This window comes from Loxodonta africana, chromosome 27 (assembly GCF_030014295.1).
Source record: "Loxodonta africana isolate mLoxAfr1 chromosome 27, mLoxAfr1.hap2, whole genome shotgun sequence".
In the NCBI taxonomy this organism is placed as follows: domain Eukaryota; kingdom Metazoa; phylum Chordata; class Mammalia; order Proboscidea; family Elephantidae; genus Loxodonta; species Loxodonta africana.
Window position 1 is genome coordinate 28,514,337 of NC_087368.1, and position 12,669 is coordinate 28,527,005.

Here is a 12,669-nt window from a genome sequence, read left to right on the forward strand (position 1 = left end):
GATAAGCTCCGTCTTTATAGGAATTTTGGCCAGGATTCCAGAGGCCAAATCTAGATGCATAATTCCTTCGAACTGATGTAGTTACAGCAAACACAGGGAGAAGCACTGAGGGGGGCTATCATATCCTAGGTATTGACGTTTCAAATTACAATACTTTCTTTACAAGTGAATGAGATTCCTAACCCTTAATGGTTTCTGGGAATTTGGCATTGGATTTTTTTTATAGCTCTAAAAAACTCAATTTAGAACAACAACAACAAAAAAGAGTTCAGAAAACACAATATTTTTTTTAATCTGATGATGCTCAGAGGCTGCACTGTACACATATTTTTTCGTTTAAAGAGGCATCCAAACTGAATACTATACGTACGAGCCCTTCTCGTGTACCGGGGGAAATCCTCGGACAATTTCGTAAATGCTTGAATGTACATGTCCTCTCTATTACGTTCACCTTTGAAAAGCTGGTTATTAAATTTGTTTTCTACATAGGAAAATGTTATTTCGGATAAGCGATGTGTCTAAAGCACTTAAAAAAAATAAAGTGCTGTGCCTGTGTTTGGAAATAGTTCAAGTGGAGTTGGGGAAAAGCAGTGAGTATCTTCAAGGGACTGAATTCCAAGGAAGGAGCCAGAATAGGAAATACCATACAAACGAAATTCAGCCTTGGAAGTCATTCTCTGGAGATGCGGTTTGGAGAAGGGAATGGAGAAAGAGCGGGTGGAACATTTCCGCCAATTTGTAATATTGGATCAGGCCCATTTTGAACTGTGCTAATTTATTCTTCATTGAACCACGGAGATTAATTAATCCTTTGTTTTGCTGGATTAATGAGTCATCAGTATGCCAAAGCAGAGGGGGAGAGAATGATTTCTTCTCGAGGGACAAAGCATTCAAGTAGCCAAGTCATTTTATCTTTTATGTTCACAAAGTATAAGGCAAAGCATGGGACAAAATGTATGGCATTCAAGATTGGAGCTTCTTTTTTTTTTTTTTTTTAAGCTAAAATATCCTGTGTTTGTGAAGTCCCTGGGTGCAGCTAACAGTCAACAAGCGAAAGGTTGGAGGTTTGAGTCCACCTAGAGGTGCCTCAGAAGAAAGGCCTGGTGACCTATTTCTGAAGAAAAAAAACCAGCCATTGAAAACCCTATGGAGCACAGTTCTACTTTGAAACGCGTGGGGCCGCCATGAGTCAGAGTTGACTCAACACCAGCTGGCTTGTTTTTGGTTATTCTAGATCGCTGGGACACATGGACAAAACAACCAGTGCAATGTGAATGGGTTTTGTTGGCCTCTGCTCCTCCCATAAAATTTAAGTCAGTTTCTACAGTTCTTTGACACTCTCATAGGATGAGAAGGTCACCTCGCCTCAGAGGCACTCCCTGACCATCAAAAGTAAATTTGACTATCCTCTTTCCCCACCAAACCAGTCCCTTCATCCAATTCACTTATTTTCATCTAGTGCTAATCACTGTGTGAAATTATTCAGTTAGGTTATTTATTTACCTGCTGTTGTCCATTCTAACCTCCAAATATAAAAGCAGGGATTTTGTCAGTTTTGTTCACCCTTGTATTCCTTGAGTCTATGAGGGAGCTTTGCACATAGCAACCAAGTCATAAATATTTGTTCAATGAATGAATGAGTTTACAATGGAATGGACTTGACCTGAGGCAGCGTCTCTGAGAGAGACAGAGTGATGTGAGGGACCGGATGTGGAGAAGAGAGTACTTAATTGTTTAAAACAAGGTAAGATATGTTGGGATTATCACAGCACTTTAGGAACCTGCACTTGGTCTCTAGAATACCATGGGCCTTCTACATTTTCCTGGGTCAGGAACTTTCCTCAGTTACTATGCTGAGTTTTCCATTGAGGCCCTGGTCTCCTCTTTGCCTGTCTAGTCTAAGCAAACTTATATGTAGTCCAGGGGTGGAATAGCATGTTGGTGTCATGGGTGGGATGGATGGAGGGCATGTCTGAACAGGATGCTCTTCTTAACTGAGAATTGTCCTGTTACTACATAGCATCTCCTGCTGCCATCTTAATTCCTGTTTGGCAGATTTAATAACAAATACAAGCCCACACCCTGTGGAATAATACATTGTTAGTTTCAAAGGAATTCATTTGTAGTCCGAAGTTCTGGGACATATTCTTATGTCCTATCATGACTTTGTTATGATTAGGCAATCTCATTAATAATTACGTTTCCAAGCTTTAAACGGTAGGGACACTATTGTCTGTGGTATATTTATTTTTGGTTTGAACAAGGACTTATGCTATCAAACACTTAAATATGAAAGTGGCAAAAATGGTCCCTGAAATTTTTTAACATGTGTAATGTATTGCTAGTGTTTTAAAAAAAAAAAAAAAAAAAATTAAGATGTGTAATATGTTGACTTCAGAACTGGCAAGTGATCCAGTACATCAGACAAGCATTTTTATAAATAATTGTGATATAAATCCCTTCAAATAAAATTAAGAATGCTCTTTTCTTATGCCATTCTACTTTACAATGGGAAGACAAATGTCTAATTTTAAGAGTTTATTTTTTTTTTTAATTACTGAATATTTTATTTAAGAGTCATATGTAGAGCCCATTATTGACAGGCAAGAGAAACTAACTCTGGCTATAAGCGCCAAAGGTACTTATTGAAATATGTGGATTGGACAATCAAATTCCTCTCAAAGAAGAGCTAAATTCAGGACATCAAGGGAGGTGGAACTACCAAGGGCTATTTTTAGGACATCACTGTTATGACGAAGAAAACAAAGCAAAATAAAAAAAAAAAAAGTTGCCTTTAAGTTGGTCCCGATTCATGACGATCCCATGTATGTCAGAGTAGAACTGTGATCCATACGGTTTTCAGTGGCTGATTTTCTGGAAGTAGATTGCCAGGCTTTTCTTCCAAGGTACCTCTGGTGGACTCAAACTGCCAATCTTTCCATTAGCAGTTGAGTGTGTTACCTGTTTGGACTCCTTATGATGAAGAATCATCAACCGTCTTCCATACTGAGGTCATTCTGCTCAAGACACATTTTCCAGGAAATGAATCTGCTTGGTGCTATTGAGTCAGGTGACCACCCCTTGTTATGGGTAGGAGGCATCTTGTGATAGGGCTTCAGAAATACATACAGGCTACTCTCTAGAAGAAAATTAGCACACTAAAACCATGAATGTCTACAATAACTGAATTATTCTCATCAGTTCTTCATCTTTTGTTTGCAGAAGGCTGAGGAATAGTCACTCTTACTAATCACGTCACCTTGAGCAATGATAAAAGAATAAACTTAGATTAAATCTTAGTGTTGATTAAAGTACAATGCAGCTAGTACTTTAAACAGACATATTAATTGATGGTGATAAGGTAGGAAAATGGAAGGAAATTAATATTTAGAGAGAGCCAAGTGGTATGCTAATTGCTTTACTTGAGTCTCTCATTTAATATTCATGATGATTATAGGAAGTGGACATCCTTAAACTCGTTTTTCTGATAGGGAAACTGAGGAACAGAGAGACGACGTAAGTAACTTTTTCTCAAGGTCACATGCTTAGTAACATACAAATATAACGATGTGTAACAACTCTTACATTACTGCCAATACAGTTTCAAAAGAAAACACATGTCATTGTTAGTCTGCCTTGTTGGTGTGATGTTGTACTTGTCACAGATAATTACTACATTCTCATCTCTGTTGGGCCATCACATTAAATTCAGACCTAATAAAATACAAGCATCCCTTTTTCTGTCAGTATCGTTAGGATTGTGAATGTTATCACTGAGCAGCGTTCTCTTTTCTTGCTAACAGTCTCAGTCGTGAGTTTCTATTGGGAAATGGCTATATTGTGTCTCACCCTTTAGTCTTAGATCCTAGGTTTCCTAGAAGCAGATCCCGAGATAGGGACTTAGGTGACTGTGATTTATTGCAGGAAACCCTGGTGGTGTAGTGGTTAAGCGCTACAGCTGCTAACCAAAAGATCAGCAGTTCAAATCCACCAGGCACTCCTTGGAAACTCTATGGGGGCAGTTCTACTCTGTCCTAAACGGTAGCTAGGAGACGGAATCGACTTGACGGCAATGGGTTTGGTTTTTGGCTTTTTGATTTATGGCGCTTTTCAGGAAAGAAACAACAAACAAACACCTTAAAGGAAGTGAGGGACGCAGAATGGGAAAGAATCAAGTAAGGATGTGCTCTCAGGTAAAGACTAGCCTCGCCCTGGCCCACAGAGAACTCTGGAGCATAAGCTGTACTACCATGTATTTCTCCCTTGAGAGTGAGGTAGAAAGCAATTATCCAGGGAGGGGTGACTGTGGCCCTTAGCAGATGGTGCTCACATGATCTGGGGGATGGTGTGTATCAGCTCTGATCAAATCAGAGGGGATCTGGGCCAGTTATGAGCAGAGTCTACTGTCATTTGACATCCAGGTTTGTATCTTTGCCAGACACACATCCCTGTGATCAAAGGCAGAGCAGGTCTTTGCTTCCCTGCCCCCTCTCTAACGGGAAGATAAAATTCACAGATGACTGCTAGTTCTTAGGAGCAGGGACTGTATCCTTGAATGCCTAAGACGATGCCAAACCAATGCCTAGGGCATGAATCTACTGTGGCAACTCTGATGATACAGTGGCCTCATCAGCAGCCATGCTGTTGAGCTGTGGTGGTTCCTGACGGCAGCCGTGCTCCTGTGTTCTAATGATAAAATCTTGTAATAGAAGAAATAGTGCCTTTTTTATTTGCTTGTTTTCTTACCTTATAGATCTAGCCTAATGCTCATATCTTAGTTTTATGGTTTAGGTAGATAGCTTTTATGTATGTCCCTATTTCCCTTTTCCTTATCTGCCCCTCTTGAATTGAGTTTTGTGAACTGAGGCACTTTTGTGGTTTAATAATATCAGGCTATTTAATATTGCTCGAGTGTGCTAACACTGTAGCATTTCTAAGCATAAGTGTTTTTAAAAGTGGCATAAATAGGTATTTAATATCTTCTTCTTACCTATTTTTCTTACTTCTTACCTTTTTTTCTTACCTTACCTTCAAATGATAGCCAAGGTGTATTTAAGTTTTATTTTGTTGTTGAGAATATACGCGGCAAAAAACCAAACCAAACTCATTGCTGTTGAGTTGATTCTGACTCACAGTGACCCTATAGGAGAGAGTAGAACTGCCCCACAGAGTTTCCAAGGAGCACCTAGTGGATTCAAACTGCCGATCTTTTGGTTAGCAGCCATAGTTCTTAACAACTATGCCACCAGAGTTTCCTTACACAGCAAAGTATGCACCAATTCAACAGTTTTTACAGGTACAACGTAATGACATTAATTATACTCTCGCAGTTGTGTAACCATTCTCACCCTCCTTTTCTGGGTCCCTCCCCCGTTATTAACATAAGCTTGCTGCCCCCTAAGGTCCCTGTCTAATCTTTTGTGTTGCTGTTATCTCTTTGATCCCATACAGATAGTTCTTAAGGAAGCAGAATGCTCAAGGCAGACATTTTTTTACTAGTTAAGCTAAGCTATTGTATGGTTTTAAGAAGGCTTCAGGGGATATTTTTGCTTTAAGGTTTAAAGATTACCTCAGGGCAATAGTTTCAGGGGATTCATCCAACCCCCTTGGCTCCAGAAAGTCTGAAGGCCATCAGAATATGAAATTCTGTTCTTCACTTTTCCCCTCATGATCAGGATTCTTCCATAGAATCTTTGATCAAAATGTTCAGTAATGGTAGCCTGACACCATCCAGGTGCTCTGGACTCATGGCAAAGGAGGCAATTGTTCATGGAGGCAGTTAGCCACAGTTTCCATATTTTCCTCCTGTTTTTGGCTCTCCTTTTTTTTTTTTTTTCCATGTATATGTATACGTATACGTATATGTATATGTGTGTGTATATATATATTTACCAGCTCAATCTCTCAATGTTAATCTCTTCCTTCTCCTTTAGATCATTGTCTTATCCTGATCACTTCTTCCCTGGGATATTGTAATAGATTGCTATGTGCTTGTCAATAGTGTAAGAGAGGTTTACAAAGAAATTAAAAACATATGTGTCCCTTTAATACAAATAAAAGATGCAAAATATCAACTGCATGAAGATGGCTGTACACAGCCAGAGATTCAGAAGTATTTGCCCCAGTGAGAGGGACACATAGCCTTGTCTTCACAGAGGGACCCCTCTGTTGATAATAGGGCCTGATGGAAGAGTAAGTCCATCACTTCCTCAGTAATTTATCCTTGCCTTTTTCACATGGGGTTTTATATTTCCTATCTTCTTCCAAATGTCTTAGAGGATCTAGATATATGCCTGCTTACCTACTAAGTGAAAGATACAGGGCATGTTTTACTGGTTCTCCATTATGTAACTGGTCATAAACAGTAATTATGTGTGTAAGTGTGTATGCAGAGAAGGAACCCTAGTGGTACAAAGATTTAAGTGCTTGACTGCTAACTGAAAGGTTGGCAGTTTTAACTTACTCAGCAGCTCCGTGGGAGAAAGAACTGGCCATCTGCTTCCATAAAGATTAACAACAACAACACAGTGCATATATAGAGAAAACCAAAAACCAAACCCATTGCCGTTGAGTTGATTCCAACTCACAGTGACCCTACAATACAAAGTAGAACTGCCCCATAGGGTTTCCAAGGAGTGGCTGGTAGATTTGCACTGCTGACCTTTTGATTAGCTGCCGAGATCTTAACTACTACACCACCAGGGCTCCATATGTAGAGGGGCACACTGTATATACAGCCATACCTCAGTGATATTGCAAGTTCATTTCCAGACCACTGCAGTAATGCAAGTCACACAAATATTTTGGTTTCCCAGTGCATACAAAAGTTATGTTTACACTATACTGTAGTCTATTAAGTGTGAAATAGCACTGTCCCTTAGAAAACAATGTACATACCTAAATTAATAAATTCTTTATTGCCAAAACATGGGTGCCATCATTTGAGCCTCCAGTGAGTCAAATTTTTTTGCTGGAGTAGGGTGTTGCTTCAATGTTAATGGCATCTGACCGGCCAGGTTGGTGGTTGCTGAAGATTGAAGTGATTTTTGTAATTTCTTAAAATCAGACAACAATGAAGTTTGCCACATCAATTTACCCTTCCTTTCAAGAAAGATTTCTCTGTAGTATGCAATGCTGTTTGATAGCATTTTACCCACATAGAACTTCTTTCAAAATTGAAGTCATTCCTCTCAAACTCTGTTGCTGCTTTCTCAACTAAGTTTATATAATATTCTAAATCCTTTGTTGTCATTTCAACAATGTTCACAGCATCTTCACTTAGAGTAGATCCTATTTCTTTGCTCATCCATAAGAAGCAACTCTTCATCCATTAAAGTTTTATCATGAGATTGCAACCACTCAGTCACATCTTCAGGCTCCACTTCTAATTCCAGTGCTCTTGCTATTTCTACCACATCTGCAGTTACTTCCTCCACTGAAGCCTTGAAACTTTCAAAGTCATCCATGAGGGCTGGAATCAACTTCTTCCAAACTCCTGTTACCATTGATATTTTGACCTCCTCCCATGAATCAGAGATGTTCTTAATGGCGTCTAGAGTGGCGAATCATTTCCAGAAGGTTTTCAATATACTTTGCCCAGATTCATCAGAGGAATCACTGTCTATGACAGCAACAGCCTTACGAAATGTATTTCTTAAGTAAGACTTGAAAGTTGAAATTACTCCTTGATCCATGGCTGCAGAATGGATGTTCTGTTAGTAGACAGACATGTAAATAACATTAATCTCCTGTATATCTCCATCAGAGACCTTGGGTGACAAAGTGCATTGTCAATGAACAGTAATATTTTGAAAGGAATCTTTGAGCAGTAGGTCTCAACAGTGGGCTGAAAATAGTCAGTAAACAACGTTGTAAACAGATGTGCTGTCATCCAGGCTTTGTTGTTCCATTTATAGAGCACAGGCAGAGTAGAGGCAGAGTAGATTTAACGTAATTCTTAAGGGTCTTAGGATATTTGGTATGGTAAATGAGCGTTGGTTTCAACTTAGTCACCAGCCACATTTGCTCCTAACAAGAGAGTCAGCCTGTCCTTTGAAGCTTTCAGGCCAGGCATTGACTCCTCCTCTCTAGCTACGAAAGTCCTAGATGGCATCTTCTTCCAATATAAGGCTGTTCCGTCTAAACTGGAAATCTTTTTCTAGTGTAGTCAACCTTCATCAATTATCTTCTGGATAAGTTGCTGCAGCTTCTACATCAGCACTGGCTACTACAACTTGCACTTTTATGTTATGAAGACAGCTTCTTCCCTTAAACCTCATGAGCCAATCTATGCTAGCTTCAAACTTTTCTTCTGTAGCTTCCTCAACTCTCTCAGCCTTCATAGAATTGAAAAAAGTTGTGCTCTTGCTCTGGATTAGGCTTTGGCTTAAGGGAATATTGTGGCTGGTTTGATCTTCTGTCCAGACCATAAAATTTCCTCTACATTAGAAATAAAGCTGTTTTGCTTTCTTATCATTCATGTGTTCACTGGAGTAACACTTTTAATTTCCTTCAAGAACTTTTCCTTTGCATTCACAGCTTGACTAACTGGTACAAAAGGCCTAGCTTTCAGCCCTTCCCAGCTTTTGACATGCCTTCTTCACTAAGCTTAATTATTTCTAGCTTTTGATTTAAAGTGAGGGATGTGTAACTCTTCCTTTCCCTTGGACACTTAGAGTCTGTTGTAGGGTTATTAATTGGCCTAATTTCAGTACTGTTGTGTCTCAGGGAATAAGGAGGCCTGAGGAGAGGGAGAGAGACAGGGAAATGGTTGGCAGAGCAATCAGAACGTACATGACACTTATTGATAAAGTTCACCATCTTATATGGGCAAGGTTCGTGGTACCCCAAAACAATTACAATAGTAACATCAACGGTCAGTGATCACAGATCACCATAACAGATATAATAATAATGAAAAAGTTTGAAATACTGCAAGAATTACCAAAACGTGACACAGAGACATGAAGTGAGCACATGCTATTGGAAAAAATGGGGTGCCGATGAACTTGCTTGATGCAGGGTTGCCGCAAACTTTCAATTTGTAAAAAAATGCAAAAGCTGCAAAGTGCAATAAAATGAAGTATGTCTGTATACATCTTCATATTTACCTTGTGCCCTGTACACCAAACCACTTGCAGAATTGTGGGCAGTTGAATGATTCAACTCGAATCTCTTCTCCTCAATGAAGCTTCCAGTGAATTTCACAGGCGGTGTTAATTGTTCACTCTTTCTACTGTATTTTTATACCTTTTATATACATATGTGCATTTTATCAATTTGTAATTGTCTATTTACATGTCTATTTCTCTTCTGAGACCCTGAGGGCAAACATTTAAACACATAGGTATGGCTCCCTGAGCTTCACCTGGTTGTTGTCTTGACATGATTATGCTGACCCAAAACCTTGTAGAAACTGTTGAAAACTTTAATACTACACCCAGCTGAAACCTGAGGAAACATAGTGTCTTAGGTAAGACCACCTACAAGCAAAACCAGAGATGGGTACTCTTTGTGGAATTGATTTATGGAGGGAGTGCTTTCAGGAGAAACCTGTATGTCAGTGAGGGCGGCAGAGTACCACAATGGTTTAAGAGTTAGGCAAAGGTGTGGTTTCAGAAACTAGCTTTAGACAGACCTATAGACAAAATGAGACTAAAGGGGCACACCAGCCCTGGGGCAAAGCCTAGAAGGTAGGAGAGGCCAGGAAGACTAGTAGTGGGGGACCCAATGTCAAAAAGGGAGAGTACTGACATGTCATGGTAGTTAACCAATTTCGTAAAACAACATATGTATTAACTGTTTAATGAGAAGCTAGTTTTTTCTGTAAACCTTTCTCTAAAGTACAATGAAAAAAAAAAGGGAAACTAGCTTCAGCCCAATCCCACTTGGAGTGGAGGGGCCTCTGGTGCATGAGGTTTGCCTGCTTTTAGGCAGCAGGGCTGGGTTTTATATCTCTTGGTCACTGGTCTTGAGACACCTTCCTGGCATGGTGGTGGCGTAACCTACCAGGCATCTCTGGGTGAGGTGGCTCCTGCAGTCTAAAGGTAAACCTCCAAAGAAAGAGATGGAGATGCAGGCTTGGTAAAGTAGATCTGGGAAGGACAGAAACAGTATTTGCTACACATACCTAAAATGTTATATATATTTTCCTTTCCCTTATCTGTCCCTCTTATCTTCCTTTCACATATATATATACGAAGCTTGTTGCTGTTTGCTGTAGTCCAGTTGACCCTTACTCATGGCTACTCTGTGCACAAGGGACCAAAGCTCTGTCTGGTCCTGTGCCCATGATGGGTTATAGATATGACCATTGTGATCCATAAGGTTTTCATTGACGGATTTTTGGAAATAGATCACAACTTCTTTTTTCCTGCTCTGTCTTAGTCTGGAAGCTCCTTGAAGCCTGTTCAGCATTGCAGGAAGATACAAATCTCTACTGGCAGATGGATGGTAAAAAAAAAAAAAAAAATTCCATTGAGTGGATCCCAACTCATAGCGACCCTATAGTGGTTGCATAGTAATGTATTGATCAGGAACGAAACCATGGTCTCCCACATGGAAGGCAAGAATTCTTCCACTGAACAACCAATGCCTCTCCTATGAAATAAGGTAATAATAGCTCTCGTTTGTTGAGAGCTCACTTTTTGCCAAGTGCTTCCATCTGTTGCTTGGGCCCTTCATTGCTCTTTCCTGGACCAGTCTACCTATACTTATGTATGTTTGACCAGCTTTCAGGCAAGTGTGAATGCCATAAACCAATCTAGTCAATGACCCAGGGAAACAATATCTATGTCTGTATTTCATTGAATTTAAGAAGCTCTAAATGCAAGACATGTTATTTTATGTTCTACTAGGAAAAAAAAATTTTTTTCTGTTAATATATAGTACTTCCGTATTGTCCACTAAATGATATAACTTGTTTTCAGAGATGCTGAAAATACAAAAACATAAATTAATTAACTAAAATGTGTGCATGGAATTTGGAAATTTATAAATATTGACAGCAAAATGACAAGTAGGAAGAATTTTATATTTAGAACTATACAAGATTTAGATTATTAATCAAGTTAACCTCTTTGAAATTAATTCTACAATGTGTCATGTACAATGATTATTGCATGCTTTAAAAATAATACAGTAAACAAGTGTTTGTAGGAATTACATGCACGTCTATGTAAATCACAGGGAGAGATTTTTGATAGAATCTGTATATACTTTCTGTGACTTATATTTGAACAATATTTGGTTGTCTCACATGATCATTGGATATATTATGCTTTATATCTGAGAAGAGATTATTAATTACATTTATCAGTAGTTTAACATAACTATTACTGTACATGCATCATTGGAAATAATCTTTTTTTTTCATATTTCTAAAATCTCCAGTATAAAGCACGAAACCAGTGAGACTATTTATAATTTTCAAAGATTTTTAAATAAATAGGGCCAAATTATGCTTAGTCTTGTATGCTCTAAAAAAAAAAAAAAAATGCTCTACCATCTTCAAATTTCCACCTATTGTTTCCCTGGCACCTGTCAAATTTCAAGAGGTAAAAAGCCAAGAACACAGCATCAGCTGGATGAAATCAATATTTCTGAGTTGGGAAAATGGGCCATTCCATTATAAACTGGTGTTTTCCTAATTCTCAAACGTTAGTGTGAACATTATAACATTAATTATAATATTATTGTGAACATTATAAGTATTAACAAGGAAACATTTTTTCCCCCAGTGAACATTCTTTGAGCAGCAGCCAAATGAAATGAAACAGCTATACTCGTTATGATTTGGTTCAGTTAGTTAATTGAAATACGAGAGATTTCTTTATTTAGTCTATGTTAAAAAGTGCTTATTGCCTTAGCCAGCTAGTTGCTATTACCAAAATGAAAAACTATATAAATTATATAAAGCTGTCCACAGATGGTAGCATAAAAATTACTACTGCACCTGCTGAGGACAAAATGATGTCTTTGGTTAAATTGCCAGATAACAAAATAATAGCAAGAGATACATTATTAAAGGATTAAAGGTGGGTCCCAAATCTCTGTTGACCAAACTCATTTTCTTCTCTATGACTGGTGTGACTTTGCTTGGTTTTGAGTTATTAAAAAAGAAGTTTCTGTGATGTTAAGTAAGGTTGAGAGTTGCAAAGAAAATGAATCTCATTTAGTGTGTTTGTTTGTTGGTTTGGTTTTATCTGCCGTTATCAGAGAGTCGACTGTAAACATACTCTCTAAATCATCAAAATTCCCCATTGGCTTGATGCCTAAGCAGATAAAAATGCATAAAAGCAAACTACTGATAGGATTCAAGTCATTTTGCAATCCTTAGTTTTTTTTTAGAGCTGGAGGTCCAGTTCTTCAGAATTGTTTCTCCCTTGTGTGGGGGTAGGAAGCTGGGTAACAGAAAAAGTTTTCATTACATAGTTTTGTCTTTAGATATAAGCTTCAATTTTTCTCCCGCCTAAGAAGCAATATCTCAAGAGAAAGCCAAAAGGAAAAGCTTTTTAAGAGAATGTGAGAGCATCTCTCTGCTGGACCATTCGATTTGGCCCATGATGGAATTGTATCATAGAAAAATTGAATAGCTTCAGATGTTATGAAATTGGGTCATCTCCCACCACTGTGATTGATCAGAAACTACACGAAATCTGGGAGAGTGGG